Source organism: Somniosus microcephalus, chromosome 4, assembly GCF_052327205.1.
Source record: "Somniosus microcephalus isolate GS21.2 chromosome 4, FLI_Smic_1.0, whole genome shotgun sequence".
Classification (NCBI taxonomy): domain Eukaryota; kingdom Metazoa; phylum Chordata; class Chondrichthyes; order Squaliformes; family Somniosidae; genus Somniosus; species Somniosus microcephalus.
Genome location: NC_140990.1, coordinates 311,673,495 through 311,691,428, shown reverse-complemented (window position 1 = coordinate 311,691,428; position 17,934 = coordinate 311,673,495). Strand labels below are relative to the sequence as shown.

The window sequence follows — 17,934 nt, the reverse complement described above, 5'->3', positions numbered from 1 at the left end:
AAATTGTGCCCTGTACACCCACATCATTAATATATATCAAGAAAAGCAGTGGTCCTAGAACCAACCAACCCCTGGGGAACATCACTGTATACCTTCCTCCAGTCTGAAAAACAACCATTCACCACTACACTGTTTCCTGTCACTTAGCCAATTTCATATCCAGGCTGCTACTGTCCAACATTTTCCAGTTCTGATGAAAGGTCACAAGCTGAAACGTTAACTCTGTCTCTCTCTCCACAGATGCTGCCTGACCTGCTGAGTATTTCCAGCATTTTCTGTTTTTATTTCAGATTTCCAGCAAACACAGTATTTTGCTTTTGTTTACAGTATGACTGCCATAGACCTGCACTCTACTAAGTTGGCTTTATAGTTCAGTGTCCTCTGAGCTTTGTCGATTGATGGGACATGTCGAGTGTTTAGTCTACTCCCACCCTGGGATCATCCGATGACGTTTATTGCAGGGTACTGAAAGAGACTAGGGAGAGTTGTGAGGCACCGGGATGGTCATGAGGGGCTGGTCATTGGAGGCATCAGTGGATTGGGAAAGGGCCAAAAATAGTTCGAAAATGATTCAAAAGAACTTTGGCCACAAGCACCCATGCCGATATCGAGCGAGAATGGGCTCATTAAAAGAACTAGCAAAGCACTGGAAAAGTTTCCTCTTTAGCGACCAGAACAATGCAGAGATGGGGTTTCCTTCTCTCACGCAACGTGACAAAATGTAAACCTCCAAAACACAAGACAACACAGGGCATCTCTGCATCTCACCACTCAGGAGTCATGTTATGTTAAAGGCTAAACACATTCCTCAGGTGATCAAAGGAAAAGGCCAGGTAAATTAACTGGACCTAGAGTACAAGGGGGTAGAGGTTACGCTGCAGCTGTACAAAGCCCTGGTTAGACCACACCTGGAGCACTGTGAGCAGTTCTGGGCACCACACCTTAGGAAGCCTTGGTGGCACCCAGACTTCAAGGGTTAAATTACAAAGAAAGGTTACACAAACTAGGGCTGTATTCCCTGGAATTTAGAAGGTTAAAGGGTGATTTGATCGAAGTTTTCAGGATATTAAGGGAAACAGATAGGGTAGATAGAGAGAAACTATTTCCGCTGGTTGGGGAGTCTAGGACTAGCGGGCACAGTCTAAAAATTAAAGCCAGACCTTTCAGGAGTGAAGTTAGAAAACACTTCTACCACCCTTTGTGTGTAGAAGTTTTGAACTCTCTTCCAAACTGCAATTGATGAGGGCTAAATGGCCTCCTCCTGATCGTATGGTTGCCACTTTCACATCTGTGACAACAGCTACTGCACTCCAAAAATAATGCAAAATCACTTGATAAGGTGCTACATAAATACAAGTACCTTTCAAACTCTTCTGTACAGCAACCATATCATTAAACTCAAGTGTACTGACTTGTATATCAGATTTGAATATAGAGATACACACCATACATACACACCTGGGCCACACAGCTACATGCTTCCATTCCTACCGGAACAGTAGATTTCTGCAATTCACAATTGCTCTCAGCTACACGGCACTTAACTAATCACATGCATGATTGCGCATGACATTTCTGCCCTGTGGAGCTGTCAATCCAGCACAGCTGAACCTTTTGTAAACTTCCGCCTCAGGGACACAGGAAACTCTCGATTTACCGGCACCCAAACAACCGGAAATCTCGGTTAACCGGCAAAATTCAGGAGTAGGTTCAGTTAAGTTTCTCTTCATATTAGTGGCCGTTTCTTGATTCTTGGCTGTGTAATCGGAGGTTCCTGCACTTGTTGCTAAGCAACAGGGACGCTTGGTCTGTGGTCGGGCTTCTTGCAGCTGTTGCTAAGCAACAGGGAAGCCTGGATTTGTTGCTGTGTACAGAGCTCTCGTACCTTTTAACTATAACTCTCTGTAATCCGGACTTTTTGATAAACCGGCACCACGCCGGTCCCGTCTGTGCCAGATAAAAAAAAGTTTCCTGTATTATGAAAAAGACTTGCATTTCTATAGCGCCTTTCACGATCACCGGACATCCCAAAGCACTTTACAGCCAACGAAGTACATTTTCAAGTGTAGTCACTGTTGGAATGTAGGAAACGCGGCAGCCAATTTACACACAGCAAGCTCCCACAACAGCAATGTGATAATGACCAGATAATCTGTTTTCGTGATGTTGGTTGAGGGATAAATATTGGCCAGGACACCGGGGAAGAACTCCCCAGTTCTCCTTCAAAATAGTGCCAAGGGATCTTTGACCGCCACTTGGAGAGCAGATGGGACCTCAGTTTAACGTCTCATCTGAAAGGTGGCACTTCCAACAGTGCAGCACTCCCTCAGCACTGCACTAGAATGTCACCTAGATTTTTGTGCTCAAGTCTCTGGAGTGGGACTTGAACCCACGATCTTCTGACTCAAAGGCGAGAGTGCTACCAACTAAACCACCGACTGACACATGGGCCACACATCGCTGAAGCAAGGACCTCACAAGTAACAACACCTAACTGTGATCTTAAAATCCCACTTGCCATTCCCAAGCAGATTTTAACAACAGACCCCTCTATCCACTCTTCCGCAACATGGCAAGCAGACTGCAATGGTTCAAACGACAGCGCCGAGCAGAGCTGAAACCTTGAACTGGTTCAAAGATAAACTACCTGCTCCACTTAGTAAAAACATAATGTGTAAAACCTCCTGGCATTCCCAATTACTTTACCACAAATCTGCACTGACGACAAAGTATATGAAACAATAAAAGACCATTCCTCCCACAGACCAAGTAGAGACGACCCCATCCTGGATACCACTGTATCCAACTGATCTCGAGGGGCAGCACCTGCCCAGGCGAACGGTGAGTGTTCAATCACATTCCTTACACTAGCATTGCAAATGGTGGAGGCTTTAAGGGACAGTCACTCATCGCTACCTCTGCCCTGCTCCTATAGCCACAATGTTGATAGTTAGTCCAGTTAAGCTTCTCATCAATGGTGATCTCTCCCCTCCACCCCCTGGTCTTTTTTTTTTAAATTTGTTGACGGGATGTGGGCTTCCCTGGCAAGGCCGGCATTTATTGCCCATCCCTAATTGCCCTGGAGGTGGTGGTGGTGAGCCGCCTTCTTGAACCGCTGCAGTCCGTGTGAAGGTGTTCCCAGTCCTATTACAGAGGATGTTCCAGGATTTTGACCCAGTGACGATGAAGGAACGGCGATGTACTTCAAAGTCAGGATGGTGTGTGACTTGGAGGGGAACTTGGAGGTGGTGGCGTTCCCATGTGCCTGCTGCCCTTGTCCTTCTAGACAGTAAATGCTGCAGGTTTGGGAGGTGCTGTCGAAGAAGCCTTGGCGATTTGCTGCAGTGCATCGTGTTGATGGTACACACTGCAGCCACGGTGCGCCGGGAGTGAATGTTTAAGGTGGTGGATGGGGTGCCAATCAAATGGGCTGCTTTGTCCTGGATAGCGTCAAGCTTCTTGAATGTTGTTGGAGCTGCACTCTTGATGGCGGAGGACTTGAATTTTGACAGGCAGGAGGAAATGGCTGGGCTATTTCTCATCAGAGATGATTATTACCTGGCATGAATGTTACCTGCCACTTGGCAGCCCTTATATCTACCTTTCAATCTTTTTTCTTCAGTGGAAACAATTTCAGTTCTAGGCTTCTCTTCATAATGTGGAGCCAGAAGCCTCAGGTATCATGTTAATCAACCAATTACTCTATCTTTAAACCAGCTTCACCCTGCCATTTGGTTGCAACGATTAGTCTCCATCTTATTGTGTGAAACCAAACCTGCTCAAATATGCCATGTAAATAAAAAAATATATAAATACAAGATATGTTGGGGCAACGTATGACAGCATTGGGTGTTAGATTACAAATCAGTTGCATCTCAAAGATCACAGAGCAGAGACAAGATGCTCGGGAAGTCGAATATAACAGTCAGTCAGTTGATGGTGAAGGGAACACTTGCTAAAAAGGTGCAGCAGCCTCAAACAGCAATGCACGTGGCAGCAAAATACATTGGCAGCAGTTGCCTTATGATCGGGGTTAGAAACACGATGACGCTGCACGCATCCAACGCAGATCATCAATACTGCTCAGAAACACCGGCATCACCACATACACTATCTCTTGAAACAGCGATTTACTTGTACTTCTTGCAATCTAGTATACTGTATTTGCTGCTCACGATGAGGTCTCCTCTACATTGGGGAGGCCAAACGCAGACTGGGTGGCCGCTTTGCGGAACACCTCCGTTCAGTCCATAAGGGTGACCCCGAGCTTCCGGTCGCCTGTCACTTTAATTCTCCCCTTCACTCCCACTCAGACCTCTCCATCCTCGGCCTCTTACATTGTTCCAATGAAGCTCAACGTAAGCTCAAGGAACAGCACCTCATCTTTCGATTAGGCACTTTACAGCCTTCTGGACTCAGAGTTCAACAATTTCAGACCATAGCCTCTGCCCCAACCTTTTTTTTTTCCAATTTTTTTTTCCTTTCTCTCACATGGCACCTGTCTTTCATTCTGCCTGTGCCAGTTACACTTCATCTAGAGCCATCTTGTTTCTTAACTTGTCCCATTACATCTCCCTTTTGCCGTGCACCATCATCCCTTTGTCTCTTACTCTCTCCTGCCTTCCACCCGATCACAAACCTTCCCTTTGGTTCTTTCCTCCCCTCCCCCCACCTGCACTTGCTTAAAAACCTGTTCCATCTCCAGCATGTTCCAGTTCTGACGAAGGGTCATCGATCTGAAACGTTAACTCTGTTTCTCTCTCCACAGATGCTGCCTGGCCTGCTGAGTATTTCCAGCTTTTTCTGTTTCTATACCACATTTCTTGCTTTCCTTTCCTCTCCGACATCTTCTGCAATGGCTTCTCCTGCCCACACACACACACCCACCCCTCAGGAACGCTTCAAGACTCCATCCTTGAAGCCATTCTACATGCTGCCCTATAGCGACATGTTACACGGGCAAGAGATCAGCTTCGAGAAGTCTCCCCTTTTTTCTCACGGTTGACCACACCAACCTCCTCCAACGCCTCTCCCCCATCGTCCAGCTGGGTGGGACTAGGGTTGCGAAGGGGTGGAAAGTTTCCAGTAGATTTCCGGAAATTTTCCACAGGAAGTTTAGCTTGGGAATTTTGCCCAAAAAAGCACATGCTAGCATAATATTTTTTTGTATTTTTCATTTTTTTGCCCCCCACAGGTCCTCTTTTAAAATTACTAACAGAGATGGAATCTTAATTATTAAGTAATTTCTTAATCAATATATGTTTATCTTCTTACTTGGCTTGTTTTAATAATTACAAGTTGTGTGTGTGACTGTGAACAAATGTGTCCTGATTGGTTGGATGAGCGATTGGCTCCCTCTATTGGTGATGTAGCGTCGTGCGTGCACAGGTCATGCTTCCATCACATGGAGCATCAGGAAAAATGTACTCACCCTGTTGCAATCGTGCTGATCGACCGCAGTTCCACACAGAGACGAATAACCTTTATTTCTCTGCATAGAACAATGCCATGTTTACCGTCGCATGTGTGGAAGCATTTTACCCCAGGCATTAAAGATGGAAAGACTGTGTACATGTGCAAACACTGTAGAAAGCCATATGTAAAGAATGCCACAAAGATGCAGCAGCATTTATCCAAATGCAACAACTTCACTCAAAGCTTACAGCAGTCAGCCCAGAGTGCCTCTGCTTCCATTCAAGAAGGTGATGGTTCACATTCAGCATCAGGCTCCATATCAGCAACTCCTGGCCCACTTGGAAGGTTCTTTGATACAATGGATAACCATAGCCAGAAGAATGCAGATGAGTGCCTTGCTCGAGCTGTATATGCGACAGGCTCACCCCCTCATGCTCACAGCCAATGTGTGCTGGAAGAGATTTTTCAATGTTATTCGCCCTGCATACTGTCCTCCCACCAGACATGCTTTGTCTATTTATTTGCTGGAGGCTGAGTATAACAGAGTCCAAGGAAAGCTCAAAGAAACGGTAGCGATGGCAGACTGTGTTGCAGTTATCTCAGATGGGTGGTCAAATGTACGAGGGGAGGGCATCATAAACTACATCGTCCCACTCCTCTCCCAGTGTTCAAGAGCACAGACACGAAGGACAACAGACACACAGGCACATACATTGCTGATGAGCTGAAAGCGGTCATCAACGATCTTGGATCACAAAAGGTCTTTGCAGTAGTTACTGACAATGCTGCAAATATGAAGGCTGCTTGGGCTCAAGTGGAGGAGGCCTACCCTCATATTACATCTATTGGGTGCGCAGCTCATGGGCTTAACCTGCTCCTCAAGGACATCATGGGTTTGAGAACCATGGAAACACTGTACAAGAGAGCCAAGCAAGTTGTTAAATGTGTCAGGGGAAAACAGGTAGTTGCAGCAACCTACAACTCCAAGCAAACGACAAAGAACAAGAACACCACACTGAAGCTGCCCAACAACACTAGATGGGGTGGCGTTGTCATAATGTACAACAGCCTTCTGGAGGGTAAGGAGTCGCTGCAAGAAATGGCAATATCCCAGTCTGGGGATATGGAAACCACCATCAAGAAAATACTGCTGGATGATGTGTTTTGGGAGAGAGTGGTTAGCAGCCTTAAACTACTCTCACCAGTAGCATCTGCAATTGCTCAGATTGAAGGAGATGACGCTGTCTTGACAGATGTTCTCAGGCTTTTTGCCGATTTAAAAGAACAAATCAGCATTGCCCTACCCACATCCCTGCTACTCAAAGCAGAGAAGGTAATTGTTCAATTCATACAGACGCGTCAAGAATTTTGTGTCAAGCCGATTCATGCTGCAGCATACATGCTGGATGACCAATACTTTCTGGAGAACAGATCAACAGCGCTTACAGTGTGATTTCTACCCTCTCACGCCACCTCAATCTGGACGTGGGCAAAGTTCTCTACCAAGCAAGGTCTTTGGAATGGGGATGAGATATGGGAATCATGCAAGTATATCAGTGCACATACCTGGTGGAAGGGACTTTGTACATCTGAGGCTCTGTCACCCATTGCATCGGTGATGCTCCAAATCCCACCTTCATCGGCGGCCTCTGAACGAAACTGGTCACTTTTTGGGAATACGCATACAAAGGTGCGCAACAGGCTGACTAACAAAAGAGTGGAGAAACTGGTGGCTATCCGGGCGAACCTTATTGAGCCAGATACAGAAGTGTCCACCACGCAGCTAGGCAGTGACAGAGGAGGAAATGGACACGTCAGAGCCAGAGAATCAGGAGGAGCAATGATGAGTAGAAGACTCAAAGGACAAATTACAGGCTAAATAAGCGGACGCTCCTTTTATTTTATTTTAGATGGGTCTTTTTTGTGGGGGTTCAATAAAGTTCAAAATTATAACCTAAATAAAGTTTTGAAAGCCTGTTTTTATTTGTATGGAACAGTATGTCTATTTTGATGACAAAGATAATATAAGGGTCAGAGACAAAAACCATCAGTGTGCAAAAAAACTCAAATTCCCATAAAAAGTTTCCTCTTTTAAAAATTCCTGGAATTTTGCAACCCTAGCCTGACCTGCTGAGTATTTCCAGCATTTTGTTTTTATACCACATCTCTTGCCTTCCTTTCCTCTCCAACATCTTCTGCAATGGCTTCTCCTGCCCACACCCACCCACCCCTCAGGAACGCTTCGAGACTCCATCCTTGAAGCCATTCTACATGCTGCCCTATAGCGACATTTTACGTGGGCAAGAAATCAGCTTTCAGAAGTCTCCCCCTTTTCCTCGCGGTTGACCACACCATCCTCCTCCTCCAACGCCTCTCCACTGTCGCCCAGCTGGGTGGGACTGCACTCACCTGGTTTCATTCCTATCTAAATCTATCCAGTTGCAGCCAGAGAATCACCTGCAATGGCTTCTCTGCCCGCTCCCGCATCGTTACCTCTGGTGCCCCCCAAGGATCTATCCTTGGCCCCCTCCTATTTATCATGCTGCCCCTCGGCAACATCATCCGAAAACACAGCATCAAGTTCCGCATGTATGGTGATGACACCCAGCTCCACCTCACCACCACCTTTCTCGACCCCTCCCGTCTCTAAATTGTCAGACTACTTGTCCGACATCCAGTACTGATGAGCAGAAACTGCCTCCAATTAAATATTGGGAATATCGAAGCCATTGTCTTTGGTCCCCGCCACAAACTCCATCCCTCTCCCTGGCAACTGTCTGAGGCTGAACCAGACTGTTCGCAACCTTGGGGTCCTGACTGACCCCCGAGATGAGCTTCCGACCACATATCCGTGGTATAACTAATGACCACCTACTTCCACCCCCGTAACACTGCCCGTCTCCACCTCTGCTGCTGAAACCCTCATCCATGCCTGTAACCTCTAGACTTGACTATTCCAATTCACTCCTGGCCAGCCTCCCACATTCTACCCTCTATAAACTTGGTCATCCAAAACTCTGCTGCCCGTGTCCTCACTCGCACCAAGTCCCGCTCACCCATCATCACCCCTGTGCTCGCTGACCTACATTGACTCCCGCTTATGCAACGCATCGATTTTAAAATTCTTGTCCTCATTTTTAAATCCCTCCATGGCCTCGCCGCTCCCTATCTCTAATCTCCTCCAACTCTCCGAGATCTCTGTGCTCCTCCAATTCTGGCCTCTCGTGCATCCCTGATTTTAATCACTCCATTATTGACGGCCGTGCCTTCAGCTGTCTAGGCCCAAAGCTCTAGAATTCTCTCCCTAAACCTCTCTGCCTTTGACATCTGCCCCAGTATCTCCTTATGAGGTAAATCATGCTTGACTAATCTACTGGAATTTTTTGAGGATGTAACTGGTAAAATAGATAAGGGAGAACCAGTGGATGCGGTGTATTTGGACTTTCAGAAGGCTTTCGATAAGGTCCCGCATAAGAGATTAGCATGCAAAATTAAGGCACATGGGATTGGGGGCAAGGTATTGACTTGGATAGAGAACTGGTTGGCGGACAGAAAGCAAAGAGTTGGAATAAACGGGTCGTTTTCCGAGTGGCAGGCAGTGACTAGTGGGGTACCGCAAGGATCGGTCCTAGGACCCCAGCTGTTCACAATATATATTAATGATCTGGACGAGGGAATTGGATGTAATATCTCCAAATTTGCAGACGACACAAAGCTGGGTGGGAGGGTATGCTGTGAGGAGGATGTCGTGAAACTCCAGTACGATTTGGACAGGTTGGGTGATTGGGCAGAAACATGGCAAATGCACTATAATGTGGATAAATGTGAGGTTATCCACTTTGGTGGCAAAAAACAGGAAGGCAGATTATTTGAATGGCAATAGATTGGGAGAAGGGGAAGTGCAAAGAGACCTGGGTGTCCTTGTGCACCAGTCGCTGAAGGTAAACATGCAGGTGCAGCAGGCGGTTAAGAAGGCAAATGGTATGTTGGCCTTCGTAGCAAGAGGGTTCGAGTACAAGAACAAGGATGTCTTGCTGCAGTTGTACAGGGCCTTGGTGAGACCACACCTTGAGTATTGTGTGCAGTTTTGGTCCCCTTACCTGAGGAAGGACGTTCTTGCCATGGAAGGAGTGCAGCAAAGATTCACCAGGCTGATACCTGGGATGGCAGGAATGACGTATGAGGAGAGATTGTGTTGATTGGGCTTATACTCACTGGAGTTTAGAAGATTGAGAGGGGATCTCATCGAAACCTATAAAATTGTCAGGCCTGGACAGACTAGATGCAGGAAGGATGTTTCTGATGGCCGGGGAGTCCAGAACCAGGGGTCATAGTCTAAGGATAAGGGGTAAGCCATTTAGGACTGAAATGAGGAGGAATTTCTTCACCCAGAGAGTGGTGAACCTGTGGAATTCTCTGCCACAGAGGGCAGTGGAGGCCAGTTCATTAAGTATATTCAAGAAAGAGTTAGATATATTTCTTAAGGCTAAAGGGATCAAGGGATATGGGGAGAAGGCAGGGACAGGGTACTGAGTTTGGGTGATCAGCCATGATCTCATTGAATGGCGGAGCAGGCTCGAGGGGCCGAATGGCCTACTCCTGCTCCATCTATGTTTCTATGTGGCTCGGTGTAAAAATTTTTTGCTAACGCTCCTGTGAAGGGCCTTGGGACATTTTACTACGTTAAAGGCACTATATAAATGCAAGTTGTTGTCATCTCCAAGATCCTCAGTCACATCATCACCACTGGTATACAAGGGTATTTGACAATTAGGAAGGACAGACAGGAAGGGAGGTGGGGTGGCTATGTTAATCAAGGATGGAATCACTGCAATAGTCAGAAATGATATTGGGTCAAAGGATCAGGATAGTGAAACAGTTTGGGTGGAGATAAGGAATAAGGGGAAAAAGTCACTAGTGGGCATAGTCTATAGGCCTAACAGTTGCAACTCTATTGGTCGGAGTATAAATCAGGAAATAGTTGGGGCTTGTAATAAGGGAACAGCTATAATCATGGGGGATTTTAACTTTCATATTGACTGGACTAATCAAATTGGGCATGGCTGCCTTGAGGAAGAGTTCATAGAGTGTATCAGGGACGGGTTCCTTGAGCAGTATGTAACTGAACCAACCAGGGGGCAGGCAATCTTAGATCTGGTCCTGTGTAATGAGACAGGATTAATAAAAACTGTCCTAGTAAAGGGTCCCCTTGGAATGAGTGACCATAATATGGTTGAATTCCAAATTCAGTTTGAGGGTGAGAGAGAGTTGGATCTCAAACCAGCATACTGAGCTTAAATAAAAGGAGACTATGAAGGTATGAGAGTAGAATTGACTAAAGTGGACTGGGAAAACAGATTAAAAGTGTAAGACGGTACAAGAGCAGTGGTCTACATTCAAGGAGATATTTCACATCTTTCAAGATAAATATATTCCACTGAGGAAAAGGGGGAGTAAAAGAAAAGACAGCCATCCGTGGCTTAGTAAAGTAATAAAGGATAGTATCCGACTGAAAACAAGGGCATATAAAGTAGCCAAATCTAGTGGGAGGATAGAAGATTGGGAAGCATTTAAAAGCCAGCAAAGAATAACTAAAAGATTAATTAAGACAGGGAAGATAGATTATGAAAGTAAACTAGCAAAAAATATAAAAACAGATAGCAAGAGTTTCTACAGCTATATAAAAAGAAAAAGGGTAGCTAAGGTGAATGTTGGTCCCTTAGAGGATGAGACCAGGAAACTAGTGGTGGGGAACATGGAGATGGCAAAGACACTGAACAAATATTTTGTATCAGTCTTTACAGTAGAGGACACTAAAAATATCCCAACACTGGACAAACAGGGGGCAATGGGGGGGGGGGGGGGGGGGAAGGAGCTAAACACAATTAAAATCACTAAGGAGATGGTACTCGGTAAAATAATGGGACTTAAGGCGGATATATCCCCCGGACCTGATGGCTTACATCCTAGGGTCTTGAGAGAAGTGGCGGTATTGTGGATGCATTGGTGATTATTTTCCAAAACTCCCTGGACTCAGGAAAGGTCCCGGCAGATTGGAAAACTGCTAATGTAACACCTTTATTTAAGAAGGGAAGTACTCAAAAAGCTGGAAACTATAGACCAGTTAGCCTAACATCTGTGGTTGGCAAAATGTTGGAGTCCATTATTAAGGAAACAGTAACAGAGCATTTGGATAAACATAATTTAATAGGACAGAGTCAGCATGGTTTTATGAAGGGGAAGTCATGTTTGACAAATTTGCTCGAATTCTTTGAGGACGTAACAAACAGGGTGGATAAAGGGGAACCAGTGAATGTGGTGTATTTGGGCTTCCAAAAGGCATTTGACAAGGTTCCACACAAAAGATTACTGATCAAGATAAAAAAATCACAGGATTGGGGGTAATATACTGGCATGGGTGGAAGATTGGCTATCTAACAGAAAACAAAGAGTTGTGATAAATGGTTCGTTCTCGGGCTGGCAATCAGTAACTAGTGGTGTTCCGCAGGGGTCAGTGCTGGGACCCCCAACTCTTTACAATCTATATTAACGATTTGGAGGAAGGGACCGAGTGCAACATATCCAAGTTTGCCGACGATACAAAGATGGGAAGGAAAGCAGTGAGTGAGGAGGGCATAAAAAAACCTGCAAAAGGACATAGACAGGCTAAATGAGTGGGCAGAGATTTGGCAGATGTAATATAATATTGGAAAGTGTGAGGTGATGCACTTTGGCAGAAAAAATCAAAGAGCAAGTTATTATTATCTAAATGGAGAGAAACTGCAAAGTGCTACAGTACAAAGGGATCTGGGGGTCCTGGTGCATGAAACACAAAAAGTTAGTATGCAGGTGCAGCAGGTGATCAGGAAAGCCAATGGAATCTTGGCTTTTATTGCAAGGGGGATGGAGTATAAAAACAGGGAAGTCTTGCTGCAGTTATACAGGGTATTGGTGAGGCCACACCTGGAATACTGCGTGCAGTTTTGGTTTCCATATTTAAAAGATATACTTGCTCTCAAGGCGGTTCAGAGAAGGTTCACTCGGTTGATTCCGGAGATGAGGGGGTTGACGTATGAGGAAAGGTTGAGTAGGTTGGGCCTCTACTCATTGGAGTTCAGAAGAATGAGAGGCGATCTTATCGAAACATATAAGATTGTGAGGGGGCTTGATCAGGTGGATGCAGTGAGGATGTTTCCACTGATGGGTGAGACTAGAACTAGGGGGCATAATCTTAGAATAAGGGGCTGCCCTTTCAAAACTGAGATGAGGAGAAACTTCTTCACTCAGAGGGTAGTAAATCTATGGAATTTGCTACCCCAGAGAGCTGTGGAAGCTGCAACATTAAATACATTTAAAACGGAGATAAACAGTTTCCTAGCAGATAAGGGAATTAGGGGTTACGGGGAGAGGGCAGGGAAGTGGACGTGAGTCTAGATTCGGATCAGCCATGATCCTATTGAATGGTGGAGCAGGCCCGAGGGGCCGTATGGCCTACTCCTGTTCCTACTTCTTATGTTCTTATGGTAGGACTGAAGCCATTCTGGTCTGCTCTGACCCTAGCAGGGCACAACCCCATGTCCTGAGCTGGACAGTGATAGAGTCATATTATACAGCACAGAAAGAGGCCCTTCGGCCCATCGTGTCCACGCCAGCCATCAAGCCCCCTGTCTATTCTAATCCCATTTTCCAGCACTTGGTCCGTAGCCTTGTATGCTATGGCGTTTCAAGTGCTCATCTAAATGCTTCTTGAATGTTGCAGGTTCCTGCCTCTACCACCCTTTCAGGCAGTGAGTTCCAGATTCCAACCAACCTCTGGGTGGAAAAGTTTTTCCTCAAATCCCCTCTAAACCTCCTGCCCCTTACCTTGAAACTATGCCCTCTGGTTATTGACCCCTCTAAGGAGAAAAGTTCCTTTCTATCTACCCAATCAGGACCACTGCCCTTTTTGATATATATTAAATGACCTGGACTTGGATATACGGGGCATAATTTCAAAGTTTGCAGATGACACGAAACTCAGAAATTTAGTAAACAATGGGTGGATAGTAACAGACTTCAGGAGGACATAGACAAACTGGTGAAATGGGCAGACACATGGCAAATGAAATTTAACGCAGAGAAGTGCGTAATTATACATTTTGGTAGGAAGAATGAGGAGAGGCAATATGAACTAAATGGTACAATTTTAAAGGGGGCGCAGAACAGAGACACAAATCTTTGTAGGTGGCAGGACAAGTTGAGAAGGCTGTTAAAAAAAGCATATGGGATCCTTGGTTTCATTAATAGAGGAATAGAGTACAAAAACAAGGATGTTAGGCTAAACCTTTATAAATCACTGGTTAGGCCTCAGCTGGAGTATTGTATCGAATCCTGGGCACCACACTTTAGGAAGGATGTCAAAGCCTTGGAGAGTGCACAGAAGAGATTTACTAGAATCGTACCAGGATGAGAAACTTCAGTTATGTGGAGAGACTAGAGAAACTGGGATTGTCCTTAGAGCAGAGACGGTTAAAGGGAGATTTAATAGAGGTAAATAAGGAGAAACCGTTTCCAGTGGCAGGAGTCAGTAACCAGAGAACACAGGTTTAATGTTGTTTGGCAAAAGAACCAGAGGCGATATGGGGAAACTTTTTTTTAATGCAGTGAGTTGTGATCTGGAATGCGCTGCCTGAAAGGGCGGTGGAAGCAGATTCAATAGTTAACTTCAAGGGAATGGATAATTGAAGGATAATTTAATCTGAAGGACTCATAGGACTAGACATCCCCACTCCACTAACAGCAGCAGAGTCCTCAGCCATCTCTTGCATTCAAACCACCGCTGCACTGTCGGAGGTGCCGTCTTTCGGACGAGAGGTTAAACCAAAGCCTCGTCAGCCCTCTCAGGTGGGCATAAAAGATCGCATGGCACAATTTGAAGAGCAGCCGAGATCGTTCCAGCTCTACTGACATTCCCAACATCACTATCTTATTCTCATACCATCACTACAGATTCGTACATCACATGCTTGAGCTGCATTCACAACTGGCTGCCAGCGTTGCTTTCATTTACAACAGTGACTACACTTGAAATGTTTCTTCATTGGCTGTAAAGCACTTTGGATGATGTCCCGAAAAACACTATAGAAATGCAAGTCTGTCTCTCCGGCATCTGTCTCTCTTGTGAAGTCTGAATGCAAACACCCCACCACCGTGAGCTCATTACAACACCCAGAGAGCCTAGGTACTGACCATGACTGACAGCTTTATAGTAAACATACATATACAAAAACAAGACCGGCTGCTAATCTGCCACAAGCTCCCACAGACAACAAGAGCTCCAGAGAGATGCTGGCACTGATTCCCATCACATACATAAGCCTAAATATACACAAAGACACTCCACTCTGACACTATCTTGCAGCCACTATATACTATCAGTAACAAGGACCGAGAATCTCCACAAGCCACTGACCTATCTTGCCAGCACTATATAGTAACATAACAGAGGTTACCGATGAATCACCTCAGCCAGCCGTGTCACTCACTCACACACGCTGCCCCGCTACTAATATTTAAGAGTATGCAAGCGCACGTATCGAACCTGAATTGTATTAACCTGTGTGATTCTTCCTGTAATAGATTGGTACCAATACACTAAATAAGCCCAGTGACAGCTGTTCACGTTCGCTGTGTTCAACACAACCAGAGTGAAGTCAGCAACAGCCACATAATAAAGCATTCAAAATATATGGACAGCCATCACCCACCAGCTCATACCACTCTCCCTCGCCCCCCCCCACCAAATGTGAGCCTCCTCCTCGCTCCTCCTCTCCCTCCTCGCCTCCTCACCCCCCCGCCCCCTCTCCTCGCCTCCCTCCTCCCCCCCGCCTCCTCCTTCGCCCCTCCTCCTCTCCCCCGCCTCCTCACTCCCCTCGCCCCTCCTCTCCCTCGCCCTCCCTCCCCCGCCTCCTCTCCCCCCCCGCCCCCCTCTCCCCTGCCTCCCTCCTCCCCCCCCCTGCCCCCCTCTCCTTCGCCTCCTCTCCCCCCCTGCCCCCTCTCCTTCGCCTCCTCTCCCCCCCCGCCCCACTCTCCTTCGCCCCCCCTGCCCCCCTCTCCTTCGCCTCCTCTCTCCCCCCCGCCCCCGCCTCTCTTCGCCTCCTCTCTCCCCCCCCGCCCCGCCTCTCCTTCGCCTCCTCTCTCCCCCCGCCCCCCTCTCCTTCGCCTCCTCTCCCCCCGCCCCCCTCTCCCCGCCTCCTCTCCCCCCCGCCCCCCTCTCCTTTGCCTCCTCTCCCCCCCCCTGCCCCCCTCTCCTTCGCCTCCTCTCCCCCCCTGCCCCCCTCTCCTTCGCCTCCCCCCCCCTGCCCCCCTCATCCTTCGCCCCCCCTGCCCCCCTCTCCTTCGCCTCCTCTCCCCCCCGCCTCTCCTTCGCCTCCTCTCTCCCCCCGCCCCCCCTCTCCCCCGCCTCCTCTCCCCCCGCCCCCTCTCCCGCCTCCTCTCCCCCCGCCCCCTCTCCCTTGCCCTCCTCTCCCCCCCCTGCCCCCCTCTCCTTCGCCTCCTCTCCCCCCTGCCCCCTCTCCTTCGCCTCTCTCCCCCCCTGCCCCCCTCTCCTTCGCCTCCTCTCCCCCCCCTGCCCCCCTCTCCTCCCTCTCGCCTCCTCTGCCCCCCCTCTCCTTCGCCCCTCCCTGCCCCCCCCTCTCCTTCGCCTCCTCTGCCCCCCCTCTCCTTCGCCTCCTCTGCCCCCCCTCTCCTTCGCCTCCTCTGCCCCCCTCTCCTCGCCTCCTCTGCCCCCCCCTCCTTCGCCTCCTCTGCCCCCCCTCTCCTTCGCCTCCTCTGCCCCCCCTCTCCTTCGCCTCCTCTGCCCCCCCTCTCCTTCGCCCTCTCCTCCCCGCCCCCCTCTCCCCGCCTCCTCTCCCCCCCGCCCCCCTCTCCCCCGCCTCCTCTCCCCCCGCCCCCTCTCCTTTCGCCTCCTCTCCCCCCCCTGCCCCTCTCTCCTTCGCCTCCTCTCCCCCCGCCCCCTCTCCTTCGCCTCCTCTCCCCCTGCCCCCCTCTCCTTCGCCTCCTCTCCCCCCCTGCCCCCTCTCCTTCGCCTCCTCTGCCCCCCTCTCCTTCGCCCCCCCTGCCCCCCTCTCCTTCGCCTCCTCTGCCCCCCCCTCTCCTTCGCCTCCTCTGCCCCCCCTCTCCTTCGCCTCCTCTGCCCCCCTCCTTCGCCCCCTCTGCCCCTCTCCTCTCCCCTCTCCTTCGCCTCCTCTGCCCCCCCTCTCCTTCGCCTCCTCTGCCCCCCCTCTCCTTCGCCTCCTCTGCCCCCCCTCTCCTTCGCCTCCTCTGCCCCCCCTCTCCTTCGCCTCCTCTGCCCCCCCTCTCCTTCGCCTCCTCTGCCCCCCCTCTCCTTCGCCTCCTCTGCCCCCCTCTCCTCGCCTCCTCTGCCCCCCTCTCCTTCGCCTCCTCTGCCCCCCCCCTCTCCTTCGCCTCCTCTCCCCCCCCTCTCCTTCGCCTCCTCTCCCCCCCTCTCCTTCGCCTCCTCTCCCCCCCCTCTCCTTCGCCTCCTCTCCCCCCCCTCTCCTTCGCCTCCCTCTCCCCCCCCCTCTCCTTCGCCTCCTCTCCCCCCCCCCTCTCCTTCGCCTCCTCTCCCCCCCCTCTCCTTCGCCTCCTCTCCCCCCCCCTCTCCTTCGCCTCCTCTCCCCCCCCCTCTCCTTCGCCTCCTCTCCCCCCCCCTCTCCTTCGCCTCCTCTCCCCCCCCCCTCTCCTTCGCCTCCTCTCCCCCCCCCCTCTCCTTCGCCTCCTCTCCCCCCCTCTCCTTCGCCTCCTCTCCCCCCCCTCTCCTTCGCCTCCTCTCCCCCCCCCCCTCTCCTTCGCCTCCTCTCCCCCCCCTCTCCTTCGCCTCCTCTCCCCCCCTCTCCTTCGCCTCCTCTCCCCCCCCTCTCCTTCGCCCCCTCTCCTTCGCCTCCTCTCCCCCCCCTCTCCTTCGCCTCCTCTCCCCCCCCTCTCCTTCGCCTCCTCTCCCCCCCCCTCTCCTTCGCCTCCTCTCCCCCTCCTCTCCCCCCCTCTCCTTCGCCCCCTCTCCTTCGCCTCCTCTCCTTCGCCCCCTCTCCTTCGCCTCCTCTCCCCCCCCCTCTCCTTCGCCTCCTCTCCCCCCCCTCTCCTTCGCCTCCTCTCCCCCCCCCTCTCCTTCGCCTCCTCTCCCCCCCCCTCTCCTTCGCCTCCTCTCCCCCCTGCCCCTCTTTCCCCCCCCGCCTCACACACTCGGGGGTAGAGCCCGAGGAAGGGGTAACTGGACTGCCGGCTTTCAGGGGTACACCGGGAAGCCGCTACACTCCTCCCCGCTCGGGCCACTGATCAGCCTCCCCCGGGGCCCTCCGCCGCGGCCCGAGGCTTGGCGGGAGAAGAAGGAGGAGCGGCGGCTCGCGTGCTGGCGCCAGACACGGTGATAGCTCGGCCGGCCGCTCGCTCGCTCCCCAGCCCTGGGGTGGGTGGGTGGCTGAGCCTCACCTGCCGCTCCCCACAGACCCCGTCTCTCCGCTCTCCCTCCACCGCCGCTCCGCC

At 49.9% G+C, this 17,934-nt stretch overlaps 1 protein-coding gene across 1 annotated transcript in view; it reads right to left on the bottom strand.

The window, feature by feature from the left end:
• The window catches only part of LOC147120598 (ubiquitin carboxyl-terminal hydrolase 37-like), a 95,787-nt gene extending 77,853 nt beyond the window's left edge, over positions 1–17,934 (bottom strand). The window contains 1 exon segment of the mRNA XM_085986726.1: positions 17,881–17,934. The gene's annotated coding sequence lies outside the window, so the exon portion shown is untranslated.